This window comes from Nomascus leucogenys, chromosome X (genome assembly GCF_006542625.1).
Source record: "Nomascus leucogenys isolate Asia chromosome X, Asia_NLE_v1, whole genome shotgun sequence".
Taxonomy (NCBI): Eukaryota; Metazoa; Chordata; class Mammalia; order Primates; family Hylobatidae; genus Nomascus; species Nomascus leucogenys.
The window spans coordinates 103,323,736-103,342,234 of record NC_044406.1 but is presented as its reverse complement, the minus strand read 5'-3'; positions in this window follow the sequence as shown (position 1 = coordinate 103,342,234).

The following is an 18,499-nucleotide window of genomic DNA, read 5'->3' as shown; positions in this document are numbered from 1 at the left end:
ATTTATATAAGAATGTAGCACAAAGTAGGCATATTTGCAGAACAAAATATTGTTTTGTCTTTACTATAGGATTTCATATTAACCTGGAGTAGGAAGATATATATTCCCATCACCTACTTTTGAAACAAATGCACAGAACATTTTTTCAACTTTTATAAATCAATTTCTTTTTTGAAAGCTGTTTTGTTCCAGCCTTTAGAAAGTTTCACTACCTACAAACCCTCCATTATTCAATAAAATTAGACTTCAGATAAGGAATAACATGAAATGATTTTTAGATTACTTTTTGTATTTCATTATATTAACTAAAAGAACACTAGAAAAAAATAGGATGTCTCTGAAAAAAAGGACATTTTATATACTCATTTTCATTCAGTGGCTCTGACAAATAGTCAAATCTCACTTTTCCTAGAGAAATGCTAATTGTAAATCACTAAACATGGTGATCAGTTAAAATAGTGATTTGAGAAACCACGTGACTTAATTTTCAAAGAGTTGTATTATTTAGTGACTCAAATTAGTGGTTTACTTTTAAAATCTTTTGGAGAAATAAAATGATACATAACCTATCTACAGCTAATCAGATTTTTTTAGCATGCTTTTTAGTCACCCTTGATGATTTGTTAATCTATATGAAAATGTTGAACTGGTAATTTGAAATAGGGTCTGATCTTAGGAAGGGAGAATTCATATTGCTGAAAATATGTGCTTTATCACAACCTGACCTCAGTCAACCTTATCTGCAAATAAGCAACTATTGAGGTGTTCTGGTTTTGAAAAGGATGTCGTATAATGCAGGACACAGTAGGATCTGTATGTATGTGTCTTTAAATGTGTGTGAACTGGGAGTTGATAAAAGATTGATGTTATTATCAGTATTGAAAAACTCAAGACTATCACTTCTATAAGAAACATCTTCTATTCAGCCTCTTTTTTTTGCTTTCAGTAACATGCTGATATAAACACAACAGAGAAGTAAGAAATATACTGGCTAGTTATAGTCAAAAAGGTTTCTATTGACACTAATAAGTTAGTGAACAGACAAATGGGCTTTCTGGGCCTTCCCCTTCATGCAAGGTACACAAAACAGTCATTATGAAAAGACAATGACAAATAACCCATCATTTCAATCACTTTTTTCTTTTCTTGTGACTGGTCTTTTTATTTTAGAGAACTGTGTCAAATCTGGCCTGTTTTTTCCCACAATGTAACTACAGTGTGGAGTCAGCGTGGACAAATCCAAGCTCTACCACTTTATGATCTTGAGCAAGTTTCTTACCTTTTTTCTTTTTTCTGAGACTTCGTTTTTATTTTATTTGTAAAATAAGGTGAGGATATAATTATCTCAACATAATCATTTCACCTTTGAAATTCTAGTGTGTATGGACTTCTGTTCACCTTTTCTTAAGTGTGGTATAGTATAAGAGACATATGGTAGGTATATGATTAATGATAGCCATAAAGCCCAGTCAAACATGTAATAACGCCTATACTATGTGCCACTTAGCAATATGATTAAGCCTTGCCTAGGGATTTTCAACTTTGACCTGGGGATTACCAAGTCTCTATGATAATGGGACCTAAAAACCCCTTGCTGTCATGGACATAATGTTACCTCAGCATAGATTCAACTTTCATAAACCTTAAAACAAAGCTTACTCTGACAATAATAGTTTAAATTCTCTTTATGAAATAAACACCTTGTAAATGACTCAAACTGAATGCAGGCATAAGAAAAGAAGAAGAGTTACCTAAACTCTGAAATGGCCTTTAAATAAAAACCCTCCTGGGCAGGTGGTCGCCTGCCCCTTGAGTGTATCTGGCCCATGCCACTGCCCTGCTCCCATTATCCATCTTGTAAGAGCACGGCCAGAATAAACCACCTGAACATCAGATAGTACCTAAGACTCTCATTGTTGACAGGAATTATACTGAAGGGGAGACATCACTCCGAAGGAAACTAGTCAGCTAGGATCACCTGAGGGCCCTGAACATGACACTCAGCCAAAAGAATTTTGGTTTAAGTATTTCTTTAAATATCAAGTCAAAACTTACGGGGATAATTATAAATAGAGGAAAATAAGGATTAGACATAAAAATGCAAAAGCAAATGAAAGAGGGAGGAAAAAGATTTTGTAGTGAAACATTAAGCAATGTAAAGGAAATAAGAAAAATAAAACTAGCCTCAGGATTCTCTTCCTCTATCTGTTAGAAATAAGAAAGCTAAGTAGCAGCGGTGCCAAGGTGAAGGTTTAGATCATCCATAATCTCCAGTATCCCTTCACATATGTCATATTACCCCCGAATAAAAATATGTTTAATATCAAAATGATGTGCTTCCTATGCAAATGCCGCCTCAAAATGAGTGCCCTAAAATACGTTAACAAACATATTGTTTGTATTGTGAAAGAAAGATAAATGTTGGGACACCAAAATCTCTAAGCTAAAGGGAAAAATCAAGCTGGAAACTGCTTAGGGCAAATCTGCCTCCCGTTTTATTAAGTCATCCCTGTGCTCACTGAGATAAATGTGTATCTTATTGCTTCTTTTTGGAAGGCTAATCAGAAACTCAAAATAAGGCAATCTTTTGTCTCTTACCTACCTACGACCTGGAAGTCCCCTCTTCACTTCAAGTTGTCTCACCTTTCCAGACTAAACCAAGGTATATCTTACATATATTAATTGATGTCTCATGGCTCCCTACAATGTATAAAACCAAGCTGTGTCCTGACCACATTGGGTACATGTCATCAGGAACTCCTGAGGCTGTGTCATGGGCACCTCCTTAACCTTGGCAAAATAAACTGTCTAAATTGACAGAAAACTGTCTCAGATATTAGGGATTTACATTTTGACGACCATGAGTGGATTCTGAGTGGAGGTGACCCTGACCTTTGAGAAATCTCATATCAGTGTTTGGTACTAGCTTGAGCTGTCTTTATGGCTCAAACCAATAGGGCAATTTGCTGAGGCCTGTAAGCACCTTCTCCAAAGAATCCCTGACCTCCCCAAATTTGGTTGATATCTAAGGTTTATTTTGATGTACAACTCCTTTTTCTTTTTTGGATTTTTCTTGCTTCTGACAAGGAAGGCAAGTTTTTCTTCTACCATGATGATGGAAGACGCACGACTGCTTTATGGAGTTTGAGCTTGCTTCCAACAGGGAAGGCAAGTTTGAGATATTTTTTTCCTGCTTCTAGGATGGTAGAGAGCAGTCTTCAGCCTGAGACCCATCCCTAGGTAAGTAGCTGAACTGAGGTTTTGTCTTGGCTAAATTTAAGATGAACAACCAACTGGTCTTAACTTCTCCTTATCATTAGAGTACTCAGTAATCATATTGTTGGGTTTTTCTTGTTGTTGTTTGTTCCAGTCTTTTTCCTATCAGATTTGACCAACTCTACCTGACTTTGTCAAATCTGAATGAGAATTCCAAATTATGGGTAACAAAGCCTCTCTGAATTGGCTAAAATTCCCCGCAGCTGCAAAAGAGGGAAACAACAACAAAAACCCCACACATAAAAACGTGTGCCTTGTTTCTGTGTTTGCTACCTGTCTTAAAAAACAAATGTTCTTTTGTTTACTTTTCCACTGCCCTATACCTCCTTCCCCCTTCACCATCTTCGGTAGCAAGAAAAATCTAGAGAAGTCTTCTAATGACTCAAACTCCTAAAAGAACTCAGGAAAAAGGAGCCACTTGCCCCTTTTGAGACATTCTGTTTTCTTTGTGGAGTTTCAAGAGTCATGGGCAGATTGTTTCTAGGTCTAAAGCTCTGCTCCTCTGTATTGCATTACTTGACCTCTTTGGTTTCGGGCGTACCAGAGATTACCTTATACCGTGAGAGGATTTGACCTTGGTGTGTGTAATGGTGGACAAGAGCTACAAAGTTAGGGGTGGCTGAGGACAGTTTACAGGAAGTGGTCTTGGCCGTTTTTTTGTTGTTATTGTTTTCTCCTAGAAAGTTATTGTTTAGAATCCTAATACTCCTTCAGAGGTGCATTCTAAAGAGTCTTCTCCATTGAATTTTCCTCCTGAAATTAATCTCAATTGGCTTGTCTACGCATTTGTGTGAGGAAATAACTGTTGTTTTCATAGACAAATGAGAGACTGATTTTCTTCAGCTCTTAAGAGAAAGGGCATTTTGCTCCTCCCAGCCAACAGGCAACCCTGGGTGATGAGTGGGAGTATCTTAAAGGTGGTTGACCCCCCCCCCCGTGACATGTACTAGTCCTACAGGAAACCCCCAACATAATTAATTTAAAAAGGTTTGTTCGGGAAGTGCATATAGGAGCTGGTCGCTCTGCATTTTGAGTCCTCTTGGAGGTCTAGACCTCCAGAGAGAGAAACTGAGACATGTAAGAGGGTGGAAACGACTCAATGGTAACACACCGTGGAGTGCCACCCACAAGCAGCACATTGCAATCCACTCAACCCACTAGGCTGCAGCTTAGTTTCTCCTTTAAGAAAAAATGGTGGGAAACAAATAATCTAAGAATGAGAAAAAACAAGGAGAATGACTCTCCTTCTCAGGCACTCCTTTGGTTTTATGGTGCCTCTTCTTGCAATAGTTTGAGTAAAATGGATATATATAGTATTTTCATGCATGATTATATCAAGGAAAATTAAGAACCCAAAGGTCTACCTGCAATTATAAAGTTCCCACGTTCTCTATCTCTCTGCTTTCTTTTCTGCCTTCTTTAAGTGTACTGTTACTTTTCTACTGAGATAAAATCCACTGCTTGAAATTAACCATATATTTTTATTACTGTTTTTGCAAACCAATGAGTTTTATTAATATCTCATGGCTAGAATTCTGCAGTAAAAACTATAGGATCTTTGGTTGTATTAGTGTGTATATGTGTGTTTATGTGTATGTACATGTATTTTGTTGTATTTTTGGCCACAAGGTACCAAATTGGCTTAAAGAGTACTCATAAATTACATAATAAGCACAAATGCTTTTCAAGTTCACCTGACTTAAGCAAAATATGTAAAAATCTAGCTTTAAAATTATTGTTAAAGTAATATCAGAAATGTCTCAAGAATTGCCAGCATACATTTTTGTTTGCACTTACTGATCAAATGATTTCATACTTACCCCTGCCAAATACTTTAACATGTCAACATTTGGCATAAGGGTTACAAAAGTGTAAACCCAGCCTGTAACAGAATGATTTTGCTTGTGTACTTTTTGATAAATAAACCATTAATATTGGCTTAATAAAAATAGCTAAATCTTGAATTATTATTAAAATAAGCATATATTTAAACTTAAGATTCTTAATTAGGTAAACACCTGAAATTCACAGGCTATAAAATGGTTGACCAGGAAATAACTAAATGCCCAGTGGGTTCACCTTGCCCACTCCCTATACAGAACTGATTTATCAAAATATGGGAATTGCAATAGAAAAAGAGTAATTCACACAGAGCCAGCTGTGCAGGAGACTGGAGTTTTATTATTACTCAAATCACTTTCACAGAAAATGAAGGGATCATAATTTTTAAGGATAATTTTGTGGGTAGGGTTCCAGTGAGTCGGGAGTTTTGATTGGTTGGGTTGGAGGTCAAATCAAAGGGAGTTAATTCCTCTTACGCTGAGTCAGTTAGTCAGTGGGGGCCACAAGACCAGATGAGCTAGTTTATTGATCTGGGTGTGCCAGATGATCCATCAAGTGCAAGTGCAGGGTCTGCAAAATATCGCAAGCACTGGTCTTATATTTTACAATAGTGATGTTATCCTCAGGAGGAACTTGAAGAGATTTAGAATCTTGTAGCCTCCAGCTGCATGAATCCTAAACCATAATTTCTAATCTTGTGGCTGTAGGCAGTCTAGTCCCCAGGCAAGAAGGAGATTTACTTTGGGAAAGGACTATCATTGTCTTTGTTTCAAAGTGAAACTATAAACTAGTTTCTCCCAAAGTTAATTTGGTCTATGCCCAGGAATAAGCAAGGACAGTGTTGAGGTTAAAAGCAAGATGGAATCATTTAGGTCAGCTCTCTTTCATTGTCTCAGTTACAATTTTGCAATAGTGGTTTCATAATTTTAAATGATGACTATCACAGTTTCCATAAATAATCTAGATAAACTATTAAAATAAAATAATTAGGTTAATATAATGGGATAAATGCTTGTAGACAAACTTGCCATAATTCATAATCTAACATTATATTAAATTAACAGCAATTAATTGATATTTTCCAATAAAAAAGATTGTAGTAAAACATTCTTTCTAAAAAAAGTCCTTTTTAAAAAGTGAATACATTTTGTCTAATCAAAGCTTATTTAAAGGTTATATATGAAACAAGGTAAAGAAACTAGGAAATAACAGAGAAAATTACAGAAATAAAGAGGTATTTTGGGTAGGAAGCTTAAAGAAAAATAATTTTATATAAGAAAGAATCTTGTATGGTGATGTGGTTTGGCTCTGTGTTCCCACCCAAATCCCAGTTTGAATTGTAATAATCACCACATGTCAAGGGTAGGACCAAGTGGAGATAATTGAATCATGGGGGCCAATTCCTCCATACTGCCCTTGTGATAGTGAGTTTCCATAAGGTCTGATGGTTTTATAAGGGGTATTCCTCTTGGCTAAATTCTCATTCTCTCTCCTGCCATCCTGTGAAGAGTTTCCTTCCACCATGATTGTAGGTTTTCTGAGGACTCCTCAGCCATACTGACCTGTGAGACAAACCTCTTTCCTTTATAAATTACCATCTTGGGCATTTTTTCATGGTAGCATGAGAATGGAGTAATACAGTCAATTGATACCACAGAGAATGAGGTTCTGCCATAAAGATACCAAAAAATATGAAAGCGATGTTGGAATTGGGTAACAGGCAGGGGTTGGAAAAGTTTGGAGGCCTCAAAAGAAGACAGAAAAATGTGGGAATGTTTGGAACTCCCTAGAGACTTGTAGAAGGGCTTTGATGAAAATGCTGATAGTGACATGGACAATGAAGTCCAGCCTGAGTTGGTCTAAATAGAGATGATAAACTTCTTGGCAACTGGAGCAAAGGTAACTCTTGCTAGGCTTTGGCAAAAAGACTAGCGGCATTCTGTCCCTGCTCTGGAGATATATGGATCTTTGAACTTGAGAGAGGTAATTTAGGGTATCTAGTTGAAGAAATTTCTAAGTGGCAAAGCATTTGAGAGGAAGCAGAACATAAATGTTTGAAAAATTTGCAGCTACAGGATGTGACAGAAAAGCAAATCCCATTTTGGGGGGTTAAATTCAAGCCTGCTACAGAAATTTGCATAAGTAATGAGGAGCAGAATGTTAATCACCAAGACAAAGGGCAAAATGTCTCCAGGCCATGTCAGAGACCTTCACAGCAGCCCCTCCTATCAAAGGCCCAGAGGTGTAAAAGGGAAAAATGGTATCATGGGCTGGACTCAGGGTCCCCTTGCTCTGTGTAGCCTCAGGACATGGTTCCTTGTGTTCCGGGTGCTTCAGGTCTAGCTGTGGCTAAAAGGGGCTAATATACAGCTCAGGCCATTGCTTCAGAGGGTGTAAGCCCCAAGCCTTTTTGGCTTTTATGTGGTGTTGAGCATATGGGTGTACAGAAGTCAAGAATTGAGGTTTAGGAACCTCCACCTGGATTTCACAGGACATATGGGAACATTTGGATATCCAGGCAGAAGTTTGCTATAGGGGTGGAGCTCTCATGAATAACCTCTGCTAGGGCAGTGTAGAAGCAAAATGTAGGGTTGGAGCCCCCACACAGAGTCCCCACTGGAGCACTGCCTAGTGGAGCTGTGAGAAGAGGGCCACCATCCTCCAGACCCCAGAATGTTAGATACACTGACAGCTTGCACCATGTACCTGGAAAACCCACAGACAATCAATGCCAGCCGGTGAAGATAGCCAGGATTGGGGGCTGTACCCTGCAAAGCCACAGGGGTGGAGCCGCCCAAGGCTATGGAAGCCCACCTCTTGCATCAATATGACCTGTATGTGAGATGTGGTGTCAAAGGAGATCATTTTGAAACTTTAATGTTTAATGACTGCCTTATTGGATTTTGGACTTCCATGGGGTCTGTATCCCCTTTGTTTGACCAATTTCTCCCATCTGGAAAGGGTATATTTACCCAATGCCTGCACCTCAATTATATCTAGCAAGTAACCTTGCTATTGATTTTACAGGCTCATAGTGAAAAGGGACTTGCCTTGTATCGGATGAGATTTTGGACTTGGCCTTCTGGGTTAATACCAGAATAAGCTAAGACTTTGGGGGACTGTTTGAAGGGCATTATTGTGTTTTGAAATGTGAGGACATGAGATTTGGGAATGGCTAGGGGCAGAATATCATTTGGCTCTGTGTCCCCATCCAAATCTCACCTTGAATTGTAACAATTCCCATGTGTCAAGGAGGGGACCAGGTGGAGATAATTGAATCAAGGGGGCAGTTTCCTCCATCTTGTTCTTGTGATAGTGAGTTCTCATGAGATCTGATGGTTTTACAAGGGGTTTCCCCCTTCATTCAGTTCTCATTCTCTCTCCTGCTGCCCTGGGAAGAGGTGCCTTCAGCCATGATTGTAAGTTTCTTGAAGTCTCCTCAGCCACGCTGAATTGTGAGTCAATTAAACCTATTTCCCTTTTAAAGTACCCAGTCTTGGGTATTTCTTCATGGCAGCATGAGAACAGACTATTACATATGGTAAATTGTGTCCTAGAATAAAATAACTGGTTAAGAAAAAGCGATATTCAGAATAAACCAGAAAGTCCAAGCATATCATGAGTGGTCCATGCAAGTCACAATAAAGGGATTTATTTTAAAAATTATATGATCAAGTTATCTATAATTACAGGGAAGTTATAATGGTCTTTCTAGGGATTGGGTTTTAATAAAAATAAAAACCACTTATATACTAAATAATTGGTTCAAACTACAATTTTTTAGTTATTACTTTACTCTTAATAAATTATAAGACATTATAATTTTTTAATGCAGAGTTCAACTTGTGTTCAATCTGTTTTCAGCTTTCCCTCTCCTTTTAAAAAGCTTGAAATAATAACTCTATGCTTCAACTCATTTTCAACTCCTGTAAGTTTTTCTTTTTCCTTTGGGTTCTAACTGTTGTGGCTGGATGTTAAAAACAAAACAAAAATGTTTTATCTTAGAGGTCCAAAAGAAACGTTTCCTGCCAACATAAAATTTCCCATAGGGAATAGCAGTCACATTGCAGAAGGTCTTTTATTTTGCCTTTGGGTAACTAGCCTAATAAACAGGTCTTACACTTTATCAAAATAATTCCTATGTCATTATTACTAATTTTGGTTTTCTTAGAAAAAAACCGAGATTTTTTTTTAAATTAAGGTTATTACATTAGTGGAAGTTTTTGTATGTTCTTTAAAAGTCTTTGTGACATTAAGTTATGGGACTTTGACTCCTGGGTCTAAAAGGAACACCAAGTCCTGCTAACTCTTAACACTTACAGCAATTAAATCCTCATCTTCAGACCTAGTAGAAGATGGCAGTCAAAATAAACTGTGTTCATGAGACACAGGGCCAGAAATTAAAACTATTTAACTTCTCAAGGCCCAGAGACTATTCTGAAAGAGACGGCCACATGATATTGTAAGGGCTGATTTTGAGAAATAAAATAACTTCAATTTCTCTATATATTAACCATTAATGTCAAAGGCACTCTAATGCAAGTCTAGCATATGGGTCTCTGTGTCAGATTAACAAGGTTTTCTTGAAGCATTAACCCACTCCTTAGTAAAGGTTAAAAAGACATTTAAAGGAGCATTAACACACCCCTTAATAAGGGTTATAAAGGATATTAAAAAGCTTATGAAAATTATATCTTATTGTCAAGATGATAAAATTTCATAGTTTATAAAATTTTGAAAAACAAATTTAATGGGCCTAATGCTGTTTTTATTGGGGTTTATTGTTTGAGAAATTAAGTCTCCTCTCTCAAAGAATAAATATTTTATCCTTTTTTTGACATCTTTGAGTTATCACTTTGGCTAAATAAATGAGACTTATACAAGGACTCATGATTGTATTTTATCATATCAAGTGATTTAAACTTTTTATATAAACATCACATTTCAAAACCAACCATGTCTTCCCAACAGTCCCCCATAGCCTTAACTTATTCCAGCATTAACTTGAAAGTCCACAGTCTAAAGTCTCATCTGAGACAAGGCAAGTACTTTCTGCCTACGAGCCTGTAAAATCAAAACCAAGATAGTTACTTCCTAGATACAATGCAGATACAGACATTAGGTTTCAAATGGAAAAAATTGGCCCAAACCAAGGGGATACAAGCCCCTTGCAAATCTGAGATTCAATGAGGCAGTCAAATATTAAAGCCCCAACATGATCTCCTTTGACTCCAGGTCTTGCATCCAGGTCACGCTGATGTAAGAGGTAGGTTCCCATGGTCTTGAGCAGCTCTGCCCCATGGCTCTGCAGGGTACAGCCTGCTTCCTGGCTGCTTTCACAAACTGTTGTTCAGTGTCTGTGGCTTTTCCAGGCACATGGTGCAATCTGTAGATGGATCTATGATTCTAGGGTCTGGAAGACAGTGGCCCTCTTCTCAGAGATCCACTAGGTGGTGCCCAGTAAGGACTGTGTGTGGGGGCTCCAACCCCACATTTCCAATATGCACTACCCTAGCAGAGGTTCTCCATGAGATCCCTGCCCCTGCAGCAAACTTCTGCCTGGGCATCCAGGCATTTCCATAAAACTGAAATCTAAGTGGAGATTCCCAAACCCCAGTTCTTGACTTCTATGTACTCGCAGGCTCAACAACATATGGAAGCTGTCAAGGCTTGGGGCTTGCACCCTCTGAAGCCATGGCCTGAGTTCTATGTTGGCTCCTTTTAGCCATGACTAGAGCAGCTAAGACACAATGCACCAAGTCCTAGGCTGCATACATCACAGGGACCCTGGGCTCAACCCAGGAAACCACTTTTTCCTCCTAGTCCTCTGGGCCTGTGATGGGAGGGGCTGCCGTGAAGACTTCTGACATGCCCTGGAGACATTTTCCCCATGGTCTTTGGGAATAACATTCTGTATCTTGTTACTTATGCAAATTTCTGCAGCCAGATTGAATTTTACCTCAGAAAATGGGATTTTATTTTCTATTGCATTGTCAGGCTGCAAACTTTCCAAACTTTTATGCTCTGTTTCCTTTTTAAAGCTGAATGCCTTTAACAGCACCCAAGTCACATCTTGAATGCTTTACTGCTTGGAAATTTCTTCCATCACGTACCCTAAATCATCTCTCGCAAGTTCAAAGTTCCACAAATCTCCGGGGCAGGGGCAAAATGCTGCCAGTCTTTTTGCTAAAACATAACAAGAGTCACCTTTGATCTAGTCCCCAACAAGTTCCTCATCTCCATCTGAGACCACCTCAGCCTGGACCATATTGTTCATATCTCTACCAGCATTTTGGAGAAAGTCATTCAACAAGTCTCTAGGAAGTTCCAAACTTTCCTACGTTTTCCTGTCTTCTTCTGAGCCTTCCAAACTGTTCCAGTTTCTACCTCTTACCCAGTTCCAAACTTGCTTTCACATTTTCAGGTATCTTTTCAGTGACACCTCACTCTCAGTACCAACTTAATGTATTGGTCTGTTTTCACGCTGCTGATAAAGACATACCCAAGACGGGATAATTTACAAAAGAATGACGTTTATTGCACTTACAGTTTCATGTGGCTGGGGAGGCCTCACAATCATAGTGGAAGGTGAAAGGCACATCTCACATGGTGGTAGACAAGAGAAGAAAGATTGTGCAGGTAAAATCCCCTTTTTAAAACCATCAGCTCTCGTTAGACTCTTTCACTATCATGAGTACAGTGCAGGAAAGACCCGCTCTCATAATTCAATCACCTCCCACCGGGTTGCACCCATAACATGTGGGAATTTTGGGAGTTACAATTCAGGATGATATTTGTGTGGGGACAGAGCCAAACCATATTAACCACGGTTGTTTTACTTTCATCCTTTTTAAAAATGTGGTTTTATATTCAGCCTAGGACCCTGGTGTGCCGGAATGTAGGTTTTGGAGATTGTGAAATCTCCTGGAATAGAAAAAAAACTTTTAAGACTCTCATGGAGAGCTGAAATGTTCATGAATATCAAGCAGAACAGGGGCTAGTTCATGGTCTGAACTAATAGAAGACTGAAATAATCATTTTATGACATTTTGCTTAAAATGTTGCTGACCATTTCTTTGCTTTTCAGAGCCAACAAAACTTTTGAGCTATTTATGGCTTTTAACAATTGAGAAAAGTGTACTCCTACAAATAAATTCTGGGGCATAATTCCCTCTACTTGTTTTTTTCAAAATCTGCAAAGTAGTTGTGAGTATTCTCAATTTACGGAAACATCGTTATTTGCATAACTACAATAAGAATCTGTTTTGCTTTGTAACAGGACACAATTGGAGACACTGGTTATTTTACTAAGGTTTTGACTGGCATAGAATGCTATCAGATACAGACTTCTTTTAAGGAATCAAAGTTGACTTTTAGAGCCAATAAAATTTCCTTGGGGCTGGGCATGGTGGCTCATACCTGTAATCCCAGCACTTTGGGAGGCAGAGGTGGGTAGAATGCTTGAGCTCAGGATTCAAGACCAGACTGGCCAACATGGCGAAACCCTGTCTCCATCACAAATACAAAAAATTAGTCAGGTATACTGGTGCATGCCTGCAGTCCCAGGTACTCAGGGGGCTAACTAAGGTGGGAGGATCACCCGTGCCTGTAAGATGGAGGCTGTGGTGAGCGAAGATCACGACACTCCACTTCAGCCTGAGTGACAAAGTGAAACACTGTCTCAAAAAAAAAAAAAAAAAAAAGCCCCTTGGGAAAGCTGACCTCATACCTCGTCTACACAGTCCCCGTATACGTTTCTGACCTGTGGTAAGTAAAGAATGTTACTTTCTGACAGGCCCAGGAGCCCCAAGTTTTCTTGGGATCTCAAGGTGAGGCATTTACCCAATTAATATGGGTATTTGCAGGCACAGGCTAAGCTTAAGGTATTAAAGTTGAACCTGAGATTCCTTATGAAATGAAGTTCTCGTAAAGCCAGTTTAAAGAAAAAAGGAGGAACATATGTAGCAAATCATTATTCTTGCTGACTTCATGAAAATACTCTGGCCAAGTATAATAAGACTAAAACTTATTTTGCAAATGAATTTGTCCTATAATTTGATTTTAGTGAAAACGGAACTGGAGAGAAATTACCTTTCGAAATAAACTATAATGCACCTGCTGTTAGATTCTACTTTTGCCTAATGTTTTTGAATGTTTATTATTTTCTACAGTTTAGACTGAATTCTAAATTTGTTCCTGGCTACAAGTCTCCAAAATAATGTTTTCAATTTTTTTCTTTCTTTATTTTTATTTTTTCCCCATTTTTTTCTCATTTGAAATCACTGAGAACTAAGCTATGTTTTCTTAAAGCTCTGTGAACTGAAGCCAGACAACTTAAACTTCAGAAGAAAATAACATCAACCTATTTACATACAAAAGCCACTTCTATACTTGTGAGGCAGGAAAATAGGTTCTGGAGGAAGTAAGCACTATGTTTTGGATTTATTTGTCTCCTTTTCCTTTCTGCTCCATACAAGGGAATTAATCTCTCTCTCTCTCTCTCTCTCTCTCACTCTCTTCCTTTCCAACTCAGTACCCTTGGTGGGCAGTGCCTAAAGATGGAGGCAACTGCAGGTTTCTGGCTATGGCCAGTGAAGCTAAGGAGTTTCCATGCTGAGGCACCTAACCACCACTGCCTCATTTGCTTAAGGGAACAGGATCTTTTTCCCTTTTTTTTTCTTTCTTCATTTTTCCGTCCTTTCGCAGCTCCTTTCTATCAGCCTCTTCTGAATTGAGGGCAACCGGCTTGGGGTTACTGTCCAGTATTAGCTGAAGGCCTCGGAGGAGTGAATGGGGATAACTGCCCTGCCAGGAAGGGAGAAGAACTCTATTTTATCTTTTCCAGTTGTGGTCCCTGATCCCTACATGTGGCAGAGCTCAAAGCAAACTCACACTTGTTTCAGATGATTCTCTCCTTTGGTGCTGTTTGGTCCCAGTGCTTTTTGGAGTCTGAGGAGGTTTGGCCTTTAAAAATCAAACTGCCATGGAAACTGCTTTACCTGAAGTTTTGGTTCACAGACTTCATTGGATTATCTGTTGGGGCAAAGTAAAACTGGCAAGCTTGTATTGCTATCTCATGGATAAGTTTCCAAGCTATTGGATCTTCATTTATGTGTTTGCATACATGTCTGGATGTATTTATTTGTATGTACACTTATTGCCATATATTGTGTCTACTAAAATTGGCAAGTAAGTAACATAGCACTTATAAATTAAGTAAATAAGTCTAAGCAATTTCAAGTTCACATAACTTAAGTAACTTTACTGAACAAGCTAGTGAGAGGAGGTGTCAGCTGGGCTTCGTGGGTCCAGTAGGGGCTCAGAAAGCTGTGAAACTCACTCATTTCCTGCATCAGGACTTACTTTGGCCCTGGATGAATAATATTAAAGATATATGCTTAAAATATTCCTAACATCAGAATTCGTGCATGTGTTTTCTTCCCCAAAAAAGCTATAAACAGCGAAAATGTTATAAGCTTCCCTGTGTCCTCTCTCCCTCTCTCCCTTCCCCCTTCCCTGAAACTAAAAGGAACGTTAAAAGCCCATTTTTTCTGTGACCAGCAGACCTTATCTATGTTCCCAATTCCAATTCCTTGTAAACACAATTTGTAAAATCCTGTGAGATCCTGTCTCCTTTGCCATGCTGCTGCAAGGTTATAAAGTAGATAAAACTTAAGTTACAATTCCGGTTGTCCTCAAGATCTGAGACATGTTAATTGCCTTTGTTTCTCAGTCTGGTAACATCTTCCCACTGCTCGTTATTTCCCGCCTTAAAGAGTTTAAAAGGTGATTAAAAAATCTAACATTGGCTACCTGCTCGGGACCCCTTCCGCACTGTGGAAGCTTTGTACTGTCACTCTGTTCAATAAAGCCTACAGCTTTTTTTCTCTGGGTCCGATCCGTGTCTCTCTCTCACCATGGGCTGCCGCCCCACTAAATCTTTGGCGTGGCTAAGGCAAGCACCTTTGGGGTTACACTAGCTTTAAAATTATTAGTAGAATGAAAATAGAAATGCCTTCAGAATTGTCAGCATACATTTTTGTCTGGATTTTATGTTTGTCTTTGATATATATTTTGAGATGTCAGTGTTTGCCATAGAAGGTTATGAAATTATAATCACAGCCAAAACAAAATGATCTTGGTTTGCATGCTTTCTTTTGACAAAAGAGAGCAATTATGAAAGGAAAATATATTGGGCTCTCCGCAAAATCACTAAGCTGAAGGGAAAATTAAAGCTGGGAATGCTTAAGGCAAACCTGCCTCCCATTCTATTCAAAGTCATCCCCCTGCTCAGTGAGATAAATGCATATCTGATTGCCTCCTTTGGAAAGGCTAATCAGAAGCTCAAAAGAATGTAACCATTTGTCTCCCACCTACCTGTGATCTGGAAACCCCCAAGCCACCCCTCACTTCCAGTTGTCCCACCTTTCCAGACCAAACCAATGTTTATTTTAGGTATGTTAAATAATGTCTCATGCCTCCCTTGTTAAAAGTAAAAAAATAAGTACAGTAAATATAATAAATGTTTTAGGTAAACTTCTTGTGTAAATTAAAATCTTAGTTATTTTTAATGCTCATTGAATATCTGGGTCATTTCCAATTAAAAAGCGGTTTTAGTGTGGGAAAATACGTTTCAAAAATTGTGGGGTTGTTCTTATTTATAAATGCCAGTATCTGATAGTTCAGGATTTCTAGTTTTTTAGGGTTTCACTAACGTTTTAGGTTACTAAGATAAGAATTCTAGATAACATGTAATTCTGAATATAAAATGTGCCAGAAAGGGTTATGTTATTAGTGAGAAAGATAATAATTTTGTCTAATTCAGAAGTTATCTAAAAGTTAGTTTAAATTACAGATTTAATGATGTTATTTATAAAACAATGTAGTAAACAAAAAATTAAGTAGGGGAGAAAGATGTGGAAAACTTTAGATAATAAAATATTCTTTAAAACCTGATAGAGAATTGGAGACATTTCACTAATTAACATTTTCTTAGTTTAAGCTCCTAGTTTTAATTAAAGTAAAATAAGAAGTATTTAATGAAATACATCAGCAATTTGGCAACTTAAAAAAAGTAGTTAAGGCTCTTATTTGGTTCTGTGAACAGTTATTTTGCTTCCTATGCATTTCTAGCAAGTCACTATTTGTTCCATTTATCTGGAATTCCTAAGTTAACCTTTGTTGGGCCCACAGGAATTGATGGAGCACACTAGCCTTTTAACCTTAAACTGTTTGGATTTTAGGCTTCCTGATACTTTAATTATGTTAAGTATACATTCATAAATAGAAATTGAGTCATATTTCTCTCTTTTCCTAATTTCTCCAAAATTCATGATCTATTTGTGAATATTCTTATGTGTTTGCATACAGTCGAGCAGGGTAGATAGGGCTGCTCAGGAAGAGAGAACCCAGAAACCTGACATACTGGCAAAAGGGTAAGAATTTCTTACCAAACTCTGACCTCTTTCTTTCTGTGCAAACTAGTTAAATGAAAGGTAGAAGTCACTGTTTATCTGTTCTGTAAAGTTTTAATTAATACCAAAGAGCTTCAATTAATTGCTTTAATAATAAGTACTTAAATCAAATATTTTGTCAGAGAAGTAAAAAGGACAATGCCTTTTATTTAGTTCATGTAACTTGAGTAATCTTTGGAAAATAAGGACGGCTTTAAAGATTATTGGTAAAATGAAAATGTCTTCAAAATGTAAACATGTGGTTTAAATTATGTTCAAATATTAGGTTTGCTAAATGCCTTAAGGTCATAAGCTGCTTCTTTGGCTTTTGAAAATTGTTTAACTTGCCTGCTTTACAACTAGGTAAGACCTGGGGACATGTGGAGTTGGCCACACCCTTAGGTATGCTGAAAATAGTTAAACCTTATATGTAATTAACATAATTTACCAGGTTTTACATTACTAAGAATGCATGCAAGGTGTGTAAAAACATAGAATGTGTGTTTTTAAAAAAAGGGTTATAAAAAGGCATGAAAATTTAAATTCTTACCTAGGGTTAAAGGATTACTTTAAGTTAGATAAAATAAAGCTAAAAGTTTGAACAAGTGGTGGAAAGTTTCTAAAAATTAATCTTGCAAAATAAATTCTCTGTGTGAACATATTGACTAAAAACGGTATTATGTGGTTTTTCTGTAAATTGCATATTAAAATAAAAGCACAATAAGGTTTTCTTAATACACTAATCTGCTCTTTGGCAAAATCCATAAAGGGTTATAAAAGGATTTTCCTTCTTTAAGATATCTGAGTTATCATTTTGGCAAAATAAATAGTTTATGGTAATCTGGAATTCTATTTCATAATATCAAGTGTTGTAAACTCTGAACATATTTAACAGCCTTCCCCAAATCAAACTTTAGTTTCAAAATTATCTTTCCTGATGTCTGGCTTTTTGGATTAATCAGCAGAGCACCCCTGAAACATCCAGAAAATAGGTAAACAGGATTATTTGAAATCTTTAGGTACATGGGATTGCCAAAATGATGTTCAATCTTCTTTAGGTTATATTATATGCTATCAATCATAATTATGGTTATGACATTAGTTATTATAAACTACAGTAATAACTAAATTTTGTTTTATAAAGCTACTAATTCAAGTTAGACAGAAATTAAATACCAAGAAAACAATTTGTCAAATAACCCTTCAGTTATTCACCTAATTTGGAAAAATAACTGATATTCAAGAGGCTATAAGTCTAATGTTAATTAAGCATGGACTCATGGAGAACCAGGATGGCCACATTGTCCTTCCTGAGTCCTTAAAGCTTTCATTATTAAAAGTTTTCATTCCATGCCTCATCATGGAAAAAATGAAATGATCTAAATTGAATACACTGTTGTGGTGGCTTACAAATTACTAAAATAGTTTACAACCAATGTTTTGCTCCATACTCCTGGGAAAATAGTTAAAGCTTTAGGTACATTTGGTCACCAGTTGGGCCACCTATTGGGCCACTTAAACATTTTATAAAGGAATTTCATTCAATTGTTATTTTCCATGCATGTTTTCTGGTTGTATAAAAGCTTTTCCATGCAAGAGGGCTGAGGTTGTAACAATAGATTATTATGCTACAGTGTATTTTTGCCAGGTAAATAAAGTGTTTTATGGTTTGGATCTTTGGAGAACATCGGAAAAAGACCGTCCTTGCCATCCACACTAGAACAAAACTTCGGGACCTTGAACTTTGGATTCATAATCTGACAACTGAGAAGGGTACCTCCACACTCCTGGAACTGTATACCCATTGGAACACATAAGGTAAAACTAACCAGGGAACTTACTCTCCAGAAGAAATGGCATCCTCGATGTAAACAGCTTTTTCCAAGTTCCCGGATTAAAACTTCTACTATTATGAAACTATTATCTTT